General features: G+C 43.0%; 1 protein-coding gene across 1 annotated transcript in view; it reads left to right on the top strand.

Moving 5' to 3' along the window:
* Positions 1-514: 514 nt before the first annotated feature.
* The window catches only part of MYOZ1 (myozenin 1), a 47819-nt gene continuing 37004 nt past the window's right edge, over positions 515-11329 (top strand). The window contains exon 1 of the mRNA XM_040437544.1: positions 515-703. The gene's annotated coding sequence lies outside the window, so the exon portion shown is untranslated. The remainder of the gene's footprint in view (positions 704-11329) is intronic.

Raw genomic sequence — 11329 nt, 5'->3', positions numbered from 1 at the left:
ATATTGGTTTCACTGGTAAAAATAAATAATTGAAATGGGTATATATTTGTTTTTTGTTAAGTTGCCTAATAATTATGCACAGTAATAGTCACCTGCACACACAGATATCCCCCTAAAATAGCTAAAACTAAAAACAAACTAAAAACTACTTCCAAAAATATTCAGCTTTGATATTAATGAGTTTTTTGGGTTCATTGAGAACATGGTTGTTGTTCAATAATAAAATTAATCCTCAAAAATACAACTTGCCTAATAATTCTGCACTCCCTGTAGTTATATCCAGTATATACTGCCATCAGATTTTCTTCATTGCTAATTTACGTACTACTATTTATCTGGTAGAGAATAACATTTTAAAAGCTGATTTACATCACAGTATGAATTGAGACTTCAGGACTGCTGAGATCCACCTTTTTTCCTTCCCTCTTCTATGCTCTTGCCATCTGAGATCCTCCTTACTCCTTTTACTATTAATAAACTCCAGGATGCCACTGCAAGCAACATCCAAGAGTCAAATATACTGCACTTTGCATCAGCACTTTGTGCTGTGCAGACCCCCCAGTGCACACGTCCTTCTTCTTCTCCTGCTGCTCTCTGCCATAGTGAACCCCAAGAAACCAAGTGAAAGAGTGAGCGACATTCAGATTACGTCAGCTATAGAAGAAGAGAGGCCATTACATTGACCATCAATTTCTCATCCAAGGTATGTATTGTTATGACTGTTATGATGATGTCAACTGTGATGGCAAACTAAAGAAATTCTATAAAATAACAAAAATTGTAATATATTTTTTCTACACTATATGCAGTATGCATATAATCACTTTTATTTTTATAAGTCATGATATGTTTGTTCTGTAATTGAAGCTGTCTGCAAGGGAATCTTGCTGAGGCAGCAAGGCTAACCTCCCGAGAATGAGATGAATATAGACCTCAGCCAAATGCTCTTTGGGTAACGTAAGAACCCTTCTGAGATTTTTACTAGGCTGGCTCCCTCCTCTGTACCTTAGACCTTTTAGCTGTTGAGACAGACTTACTTCTTGTACCTCCACAGTTTAGACTTGATACCAAAAATTGCAACACAAGAATCTTTAAATTTATACCCTGGGTTGTGTGGATAATATGCATATATCTAGCTAAATTAGAAGTTATATTGTCAAGGATAATAAATCAATATACAATACTTAATAGTTTTCCCCCCTCTACCAAAAAAAGTGTACTTGTATATATGCTGTTCTTTTTCATGCTAAAGGCCTGGTTTTCTCATGTCTATTACTGTGGTACTAGATAATTATCGGATTTGTTAATTATTTTACTTTTATCATAGGCCAATTGGCCTGACTCTACATAAGTAACAATGTAACATTTAACATGAGTCTTTTTATGGCCATACAGATGACATTTAGGCAGGATAAAGTTACTGGCTTCCCTTAAGGTCTTGGCAGGGCAGTAAGTGTTAGGTATTGGTCAAGAAACCCCTCACACTTTCTTGTCACAGAGTTAATAAAATATACATATATTTGCATTTTAAATAATAAGTGATTCATTTTATTCAATATATTCCTTCTATTCCATTAGTTTTATTGTGATTTATTTGGTATAGTTATAGTATGTTGATACAAATGTGATGTTCCTCATTTACTCCATATAACGGTATGTTATTTTCCAAACAATTTTGCTATATAGACAGTTTGTATTACATTTACTATGCACATTAGTCCAAAAATACTTTTTAAACGTTTCTGTTAGTCTACTATGGCAGAATGTGTAGTCATTTAAAAGGGTACTCTGGTTATATTAAGTTATCCCCTATACATAGGATAGGGGATAACTATTAGATCGGTGGGGGTCCTACCACTGGGACCCCACTGATCACGAGAATGGGGACTCCCATGAGGCCCCCTGAAATGAACTGAGCAGCCTGTCAAGCATGCTCAGCCGGTCCATTAATTTCTATCAGAGTTCTAGAGATAGCTCAGTGCATGCCCGACTGGCCACTCTGTTCAATTCGGGGGAACCCGATGGGGCACGGGTCTCTGTTCTCATGATTGGTAGGGGTCCCAACCATAGGATCCCCACCGATCTATTAGTTATCACTTACCATGTTATAGAGGACCCTTCGTGACACGGCTTTAAACTGCAGGGGGGGGGTGCGGTTTCAATTTTTGCCTCAGGCAGCACAAAGACTATGTGCTTCCCGGTCCCTGGCCAGAAAGCATTGAGGGTAGGGGGGCCCAACCTGAAGTCTTGCACCAGGGCCCATGAGCTTTTAGCTACGCCCCTGCAACCAATGATTACCCTGCGCCACTCCTTCCCACTGGTTTTCAGCTTGATCTCAGGGGTGGGAATCTGACAGTAGTATTTTAATACGGAATGCCCTTAACCAACTGAGATCAAACATTTTTTACCATGTCAATCCCAAATCTAGGAGGGCTCCAGGTGCCAGCCATAAGAAACCAATGCATATTACTAAATGTTTTGGGGTAAATGTATCCAAAAGGTACAGCTTCACTTTGATAGTGAGTGATAGAAAGTGTTCTACTAAAGATGAAGAAAAACAAGTAAAGCTTTTATCTTATATGACGTATAATTATGGAAATGGGTTGCCTATTGCAAATAAATTGAATATCTGTTGCAATTCTACCTACACTGTTATCCAACACTGGCTCTTTTCTAGCTCATATTTGAAGTGATTTATTCTTGGACACATGCATTTTAGTCTATTTAAGGGGGTTGTTGGAGTGACCTGTGTGCACAGAACATCACTGCTGCAGCCAGAAAAACAAATAGCAGTGGTGAGGACCACAGTAAAGCGCAGGAAGAAAGAAAGGAGAAAAATTGGTGGGTATACATTCATTTGTTATTTTAGGCTGTTTACAGGAGTTTTTATATAACTCTTTAATTATGTCCATTATAATCTGCTAAGACTTCACTAACTGTAAGTTTCAGTGGCTCCTATGCAGGTTTCATCACTTCAAAAGTTGGAATCCCCCAACCAGTGGTGTACATAAAGGAAAGGGCGCATGACAAAGATCAAATGGTTTTCTGTTTAGGCACCGATGACAAAAGAAAATAGTGTTTTTCCACACACTTCCATTACCATTGGGCCAGTTTACCAGCACTTTTATAGCTCATCTAGAGAGTTTTCTTTTTCACAGGTTCTTGTTACCGAGAAAATGTGATGGGTCCCACTAGGGATGGGAATCCTCTTTTCAAAGGATCTAAAACATCTTCCTCTGTGCGCCTGGCTCTTTGGATTCCACTTTTCAGAGACTAACAAACGCTTCCCTACATCCCATGTAGAGATCAGCAAACCTTTTGAGATACGGTTCAGTTCTGGTTCGCCAAATTTTTTAAAAAGTTCAGTTTGGACCTGAATTGCTTTGTCCCAAACCAAACTGACTCCAGTTGCTCTGGAAATTGGTATATAACACAGTGGCGTAGCTATAGGGGGTCACAAATACGACCGGGCTCTAAAGCCAGGGGGGCACACAGGGCCCTCTTGTCAGTGGCGCACCAGCAATTACTGTACTTTTCACTTTATAAGATGCAGTGTGTCTTATAACTCGAATACTAGTGAGCGATTCTATTATAGAAGCGCTCACTAGTACGCAGGAGGTGTTAGGAGTGAAGCACTGCACTCACCCTCCCTAGTCTTCTCCGGGTCTCCAGTTCTGCACTGCACTGTACTGACTGCGTACAGCGTCAGGACTTATAAAGTGTGAAAATTTTGTTTCTGATCATTTGGATTTTGTTTCTAGCCTGTGAAACTCCAGGTTGTTTGGAGAAGCTCCTGGTTGTTTTGAGAATCCAGAGTTATACCTGGTCTGCTCATAGTTGTTTTAAGAATTTTGATTTATTTCAGATCCGGAAATTGGCCATTCCAGGGTCTGGAATAATAATGGATGAACAGGATATAGACAGTGACCCTTGTAGTGTGCATGTGTTGGCTTCATTCCACTAGAGAGTGAAATTCTTTTTTTAAATCTATATAAAAGCAGTAACTCTTTGGGGGAAGTCAGAAGCTCCTCCTACGAGGGGACGCCTTGCGTAGGGACCTAGGGGGTCATCATTTTAGACGCCGGTCTTAATAATCCCGGCACTGGCTGTGGCTCTGCCAAAGTTATGTAGAGGCGCCGGCCTCTACATAACCTCTGTGCAGCTACCACTGGTCTAAATCTATGCCTGCTTCCTAAACAGGCGTAGAAAATGATAGATGAGACGGGCCTGGTGGCCAGCCCACACCACGCACTGTTTTTCAGACCTGGCGTGAGCAGGAAAAAAAAAAATATATCACAGATTGCAGTGCAAATAACCTTTGTGCCACAATCTGCTACAGATATATGCCAGAAAACTGGCATATATTAGTTCGTAAATAACCCAATCGAGCCTTTGACTGCTTTCATTGAATGGGCTTCCCAGCTGAAATGTCGCTGACAGATGAAGTTTACTTAATCAGTGATGTAAGTTCTTTATTCTTTGCATATATTTAACTTGCAAAAGAAGGACATACATTTGCCTGATTATTATTATGGACTTAATAAACTTACCATCCTTAAATTGGTATTTGTAGTCTCTCTTTAAAGCAGGCATCTCAAACTCGCGGCCCTCCAGCTGTTGCAAAACAACAACTGACAGCATGCCCGGACAGCCTACAGGTATCAGCCTACAGCAGGGCATTGTGGGAGTTGTAGTTTTACAACAGCTGGAGGGCCGCGAGTTTGAGATGCCTGCTTTAAAGAGTATCCGAGACTGAAGTCTTTCTGAAGACTGAAGTCTTTCTTTTATCAGCAAAACAACGTAGTGCACACTATGACCTGACGTTGTACGCAGACAGGTCACAGTGCAGTGCGGGCCTGGAGAACATCAGGGAGAGTGGCTGCAGGAGAGATGCTGCCGGACCGGGAGAGTGCCAGTGGAGCAGGAGAGGTAAGTGAATTAATTTATTTTGGGTCTGATCTGAGGTCTGATGAGGGGGTCTAACATGGAGGTCTAAAGGGGTCTGAATGTGCTATTTCCCCCAGGTTCAGCGTGGCCACTATGCTGCGGCCATTGTCACTGACTACCTTGCCCAGTTGGAGTTGATGGGGTGACAGCCAGCAGGATTTTTGCTGCTTGATGTACTACAAAAACACCCGGTGGACCATGAAATACATGTCCGAAGGGTGTTCAATAAGTTATCTACCCCAGCATGTTCTGTCAGTGTTAGAGAGCTGAGCTTGTCTGAGCAGGTTGAGACAGATCTGGACACACAACACACACAGTAGAGTTCAGTCTGATGAAAGCACTGGAAGTGACAGGCTGGCAAGAAAAGAAGCATAAAGAAATCCATAAAAGAATGATTGCTGTATATGGTAAAGTAAAGTTTTGGGCTAAGCAGTTAAAATAGGGTATGGAATCAATTGAAGATGACCTCCGTTCAGGGCAACCTTTTCAAAGCATCTTCAGAGGAAATGTGCTGTAAAGTAGAGGCCGTGATGAATTATCGGGTCTATGTTATAGCTCATGAATTAATTCTTTTAGTTGCCGTTTCCAGTATCATTCATGATGTTTTGATGATGTAAAAGGTCAGTTCTCAGTGGGTTCTATGAATTTTGACTCCTGAGCAAAAAAACTTGTCGCCAGCAATTTAGCCAAGATAATTCAGACATTCTTAGAAAAAATCCAGGAGACTTCTATTCTGGAATTATTATGGGGAATGATACATGGCTCCACCACCATGATATTGAGACCAAACAAGAGTCCATGCAATAGAAGCACAAGGGGTCACCAACTCCAAAGATATTTTGTGTGCAGCAGTCAGCTAGAAAGATCATGTTTTTTTGGGATACAGAAGGTGTTTTATTACTAGAATTCATGCCACACAAGACTGGAGGCACCTTCAACAATGAAGGCATTACTTCAGGCAATCAAAGAGAAAACCTGTAGGAAGTTGCCGGCAGGTGTGTTGCTGCTTCACAACAATGTCCCAGTTCATGAGTCTTTCAAAACACAAGCTGCTATCAGGGAATGTGGCTGCATAGAGCTTAAAGGGGTTGTCCGGGTTCAGAGCTGAACCCGGACATACCCTTTTTTTCACCCATCTCATGCTCCAATGCGCTCCCGTGCCCAGGGCATGGGCTTTTTTTGTTTTCAATAACACACTGCCGGGCGGTAACTTCCGCCCGGCAGTGTATTCGGTGATGTCACCGGCCGTTTTACTGGCTAGGGCAGAGCTAAATCCCGCCCATAAGTGCCGGTGACGTCACCGGGGTTCCTGTCAGCCCCATGGAGAGCCCCGGTACGTCACCGGAACTCCTAAAAATGCCTTTGCCCTGCGCAATTTAGCGCAGGGCAAAGGAGAGCATCGGAGCATCAACTGCTCCGATGCTCATGTCAGGGGGACTGCCGGGGTGAAAATGGAGGGATGTCCGGGTTCAGCTCTGAACCCGGACAACCCCTTTAACCATCCACCCTACAGGCCAGACCTGAAGAAATTTCTGCATGGTAATGCTTTCCTGATGATAATGCAGTCAAAGGTGGTTACAGGGTTCCAGTAGCAACAAGAAGCCTACTTCTATTCTGAGGGCATCCAATCACTGGAAGCGAAGTGGAATAAGTGCGCTGAGTTCAAGGGGGATTACAAGTAGGGATTACAAAGTAGTAAATTCAATTTTCTCCGAAAATGTTGTTTTCATATTCAGGTAGATAACTTATTGAACACCCCTCGTACTGTCCTTTCCTGTAACAACTGATCCAGGTGTCCACCATGGCATGTACCTTGCCGCACATGTGACAATTGCAAGGAGTGGCCCATGTTATCCACCATGTGAGAGTACAGAGCCAAGATGGATTTTTTGGACTCCACTAAATGGTAGTAACTGCACCACCAGGAATTTTACCATGTGGGAATTAAGCTTGTGCAGCAGTGGATTTGTGGGTATGTAAAGTTATTTCCTGGCCACGCTCCCCTTTATTGATAGCTGACAATGGAACAGAGAAGGAGGAGGAGTCTGAGCAAGGAAAGCAGCAAGAGAAGCAGAAAGAGATAACGATGATGTGAAAGACAGTGTACTGCCTCTGGATGAGGCATGGCTGCCGCAAGAGATACCAGGAGGAGTAGGAAATTCTTCTTGTGGTACCTGGCTGCCACCTCTGTTTGGCGACGGGACGGGGTGATGCCATTTCATGTGGTTTAATATAGCTGTGGTAGCTATGTTTGTGTTTGACTGTCCATGGCTTATTTAACTCTTGCTGTGCGTGCACAAGGCAACGCATCTGTCTTCAGACAGCATGAAGAAAAACTGCCAGACGGGAGATAATTGTGCAGAGCTAAAGCCATCCGAACTTGATTTAGCTCTGGCAAGTTTTGGGTCTAATGCACCCAACAGTGTCAGCAACATCACCAGTTCCTGAAGCAGATATGGCCCTGGTAGTTCTTTTTGGAGGTTCTGGCTGTACATTGCCTCTGTTCTTTATTGCTGCCGTTGCAACCACCCTCCTCCTAACCCCGATCTGACTCCCAGGTTTTGTCAAACACACAATCATCATCGGAGTCCTCAACCTCCCTGCCACTTTTATAAGACTGTGATATATCATGGTGGGCTCCTTGGCTCCCCTCCCAATTCCTTGTCCTGCATTTGCCCTGACTGCCACTGCCCCTACCACAAATGCCGTGGCTATGGGTGACACTGTTACCACCACAGCTATTCCTGGGCTCCCCTGTCAACTTCCTCCTCAGGGCAGTCAAACGCTGACTATTCTCACACAAGTCGTCAACAGGGAGACTCTCTTGACTATCTGCCATAGGGCATGGTGGGGTTTTGTTGTCTCATCTTAGGAAAAAAGAAAGCGCCACCAATAGGAAGGGGCAGTGAAGACAGGACAGCACTGAAAGGCTTTTCTGAGTCTGCAAGGAGGAGGAACAGGAGGAATGCTTTGACCCCTGGCTCTAAATCGGTGTCATATTTAGAAGTCACCTCCACATCATCTTGCTGTGACAGAGGAGGAGTGAGCCATCCAATCCACAATCTCATCCTCTTTCTCCTCAATGATAATGATGCATATTTCCGAAGCCAGGGGGAACTGTGGCCTACTACTACGGCTAGATTAAGATGTACAGGCCGGAACATGCGCATTAAACGCTCTTGTGCCTCTGCCCATAATGGGGAATGAAGTGCGCAGGCGCTGCAAATCTGTTGAACAGCGCTGGCGCTGGATTTATCACTAAGAGGGGGATGTAATCAGAAGAACCTAGGGAGGGCCAGAGGGGTGAAAGGGGAGGGGTTTCGTATGAAAAGCGCCCAGGGGCCTGGGCAACGGCTGCATGAACGCAACATATTGAATACAAGTGTTTTTCTGAGAAAATCGGCGATGGACGGCAATATGGAAGTTAGCATTCTAATTTGGGGAATGTAATGGAGATCCTGATGTTAGTGTTCTATAATGGTGATTTTAGGTGAAAGACTCCCTTTAAAGCTAATATATGTACTCAATCTTACAAAAACTCTCATACTTTAAAAATTGATACATAAATTATATATGTCGACCTGAATTGTCCATATATCTATGGAGGATGGGGTCACGGGAATGGAGGGTTCTTATAGAGCAAGGTATCAGTGTAATAAATATCTGGTGTGGATGTAAATAATTACCAAGTGCCTGTATAATCCCCTAAGCATGGTGGATGCAGAGCATGAATGCCGATAACCAGGTAGGAGAAAACCACAGCCCCCACAACACCAAAGAGCACCATTGACAATCCGATGATGTGGGCAGGAAGCGGCATCTCCCACCAGCCTCTGCGCATGTCCTGCAGTTGCACATGGAATGAGGCACTAACAAACAGAAGCCATATAAATGTGGTCTTATGGGGCAGCCATTATATCGTAGCCATCAAGGTAAAATCTCGATGGCCATATTTAAGCGGCCACTGGTTTTGGCCATTTTGCCTTAGCTATTAAAGAGAAATACCATCAAAATGGTATGTATAATACATTTTTTATATACTGTAAATATATCCCAATGTTCTGATTGGGAAGCATGTCATTGGCATTATATTCACAGTCACATACAAGTGTACATTCTAGACCCCTGTGTGCATGCTGTAAGGGATCGCTCTCTCTCAGGGGGTCTCAATCACAGATTTCTCGCAGACAACCTGATTGAAGTCCAAACGATGCTTTATTTTCTAGCACTTTAGCACAATACAGCAACCAAAATAACTCCTGCCTGTCTAGGCACTACCTAATACAGAATTCATTCCCTGACTCACTTCTAAAGAACACAGTTCACACACGTGATCAGATGCGGCTTTCTCAGCCCAAATAGTCCAGCAGCTTCCAGGCTGTGACTACCACAACATCAGTACCTTTGGGGGATTGTGGCCCAGAAGTCCGCCCGACTCTGGCCATGCGACCCTCTCTCCACAGGCGTCTCTTGGTCCACCAACCTCAGCCTTTCTCTCTCACTCACAGGCCTCCTCAGCCTTTCCTTCCCCCTGACTAACACACAGAGGGTTGGTTTAATGCCTCCTTGACAGTGATGAGCGGCAGGTGCAATATTTGAATTTGCGATATTTTGCGAATATTTGGGTGAATATTCGTCATATATTCGAGAATTCGTGATCTCCAGTCATTATTTTATTGATTGCAAAAATCGGCAATCGGAAAATTCGCAATAACAATTCGCGATACGAAAATTTGCAATCAACACTACTCCTAAAGTCAAAGATATTGCAGCATTCTGAATTGGTCCACAAGCAAGAAGCAGTGAGGGATCATGGGTACTGATGAAAAAAAATCTAGAATATTCGCGATTATGAAGATATAGCACTATATTCTATATATTCGCAAATTCTCGAAGTTCCAATATTCGCGATAAAAATTTGCGATCAACATTACTCCTTGATTAGAGCAGGCCTCACCTGCGATCACCTCAGGTGAAAGGGCATACCTTTGTCGGAAGGGTGTCGACTGGCAGATCCCACTACCAAACCTATCCGCTGTGAGCCCTGTGTATGTGTGCAGACCCAATATACAGTGGATATAAAAAGTCTACAAACCCCTGTTAAAATGTCAGGTTTCTGTGATGTAAAAAAAAATGAGACAAAGATAAATCATATCAGAACTTTTTCAACCTTTAATGTGACCTATAAACTGTACCACTCAATTGAAAAACAAAACTGAAATCTTATAGGTGGAGGGAAGAAAACAAAAATAAAAAAAAAATAATGTGGTTGCATAAGTGTGCACATCCTCTTATAACTGGGGATGTAACTGTGTTCAGAATTAAGCAATCACATTCAAAATCATTTTAAATAGGAGTCAGCATACACCTGCCATCATTTAAAGTGCCTCTGATTAACCTCAAATAAGGTTCAGCTGCTCTAGTTGGTCTTTCCTGAAATTTTCTTAGTCGCATCCACAGCAAAAGCCATGGTCCACAGAGAGCTTCCAAAGCATCAGAAGGATCTCATTGTTAAAAGGTATCAGTCAGGAGAAGGGTACAAAAGAATTTCCAAGGCATTAGATATACCATGGAACACAGTGAAGACAGTCATCATCAAGTGGAGAAAATATGGCACAACAGTGACATTACCAAGAACTGGACGTCCCTCCAAAATTGATGAAAAGACGATAAGAAAACTGGTTTGGGAGGCTACTAAGAGGCCTACAGCAACATTAATGGAGCCGCAGGAATATCTGGCAAGTATTGGCTGTGTGGTACATTTGACAACAATCTCCCGTGTTCTTCATATGTCTGGGCTATGGGGTAGAGTGGCAAGACGAAAGCCTTTTCTTACAAAGAAAAACATCCAAGCCAGGCTACATTTTGCAAAAACACATCTGAAGTCTCCCAAAAACATGTGAGAAAAGGTGTTATGGTCTGATGAAACCAATTGAACTTTTTGGCCATAATTCCAAAAGATATGGTAGGAGAAAAAACAACACTGCACATCACCAAAAGAACACCATACCCACAGTGAAGCATGGTGGTGGCAGCATCATGCTTTGGGGCTGTTTTTCTTCAGCTGGAACTGGGGCTTTAGTTAAGCTAGAGGGAATTATGAACAGTTCCACATACCAGTCAATATTGGCACAAAACCTTCAGGCTTCTGCTAGAAAGCTGAACATGAAGAAGAACTTCATCTTTCAGCATGACAACGACCCAAAGCATACATCCAAATCAACAAAGGAATGGCTTCACCGGAAGAAGATTAAAGTTTTGGAATGGCCCACCCAGAGCCCAGACCTGAATCCAATTGAAAATCTGTGGGGGTGATCTGAAGATGGCTGTGCACAGGAGATGCCCTCACAATCTGACAGATGTGGAGTGTTTTTGCGAAGAG

The sequence above is a fragment of the Bufo bufo genome, chromosome 6, assembly GCF_905171765.1.
Source record: "Bufo bufo chromosome 6, aBufBuf1.1, whole genome shotgun sequence".
In the NCBI taxonomy this organism is placed as follows: domain Eukaryota; kingdom Metazoa; phylum Chordata; class Amphibia; order Anura; family Bufonidae; genus Bufo; species Bufo bufo.
The sequence above is the reverse complement of the archived record's forward strand: the minus strand, read 5'-3'. Positions and strand labels throughout refer to the sequence as shown.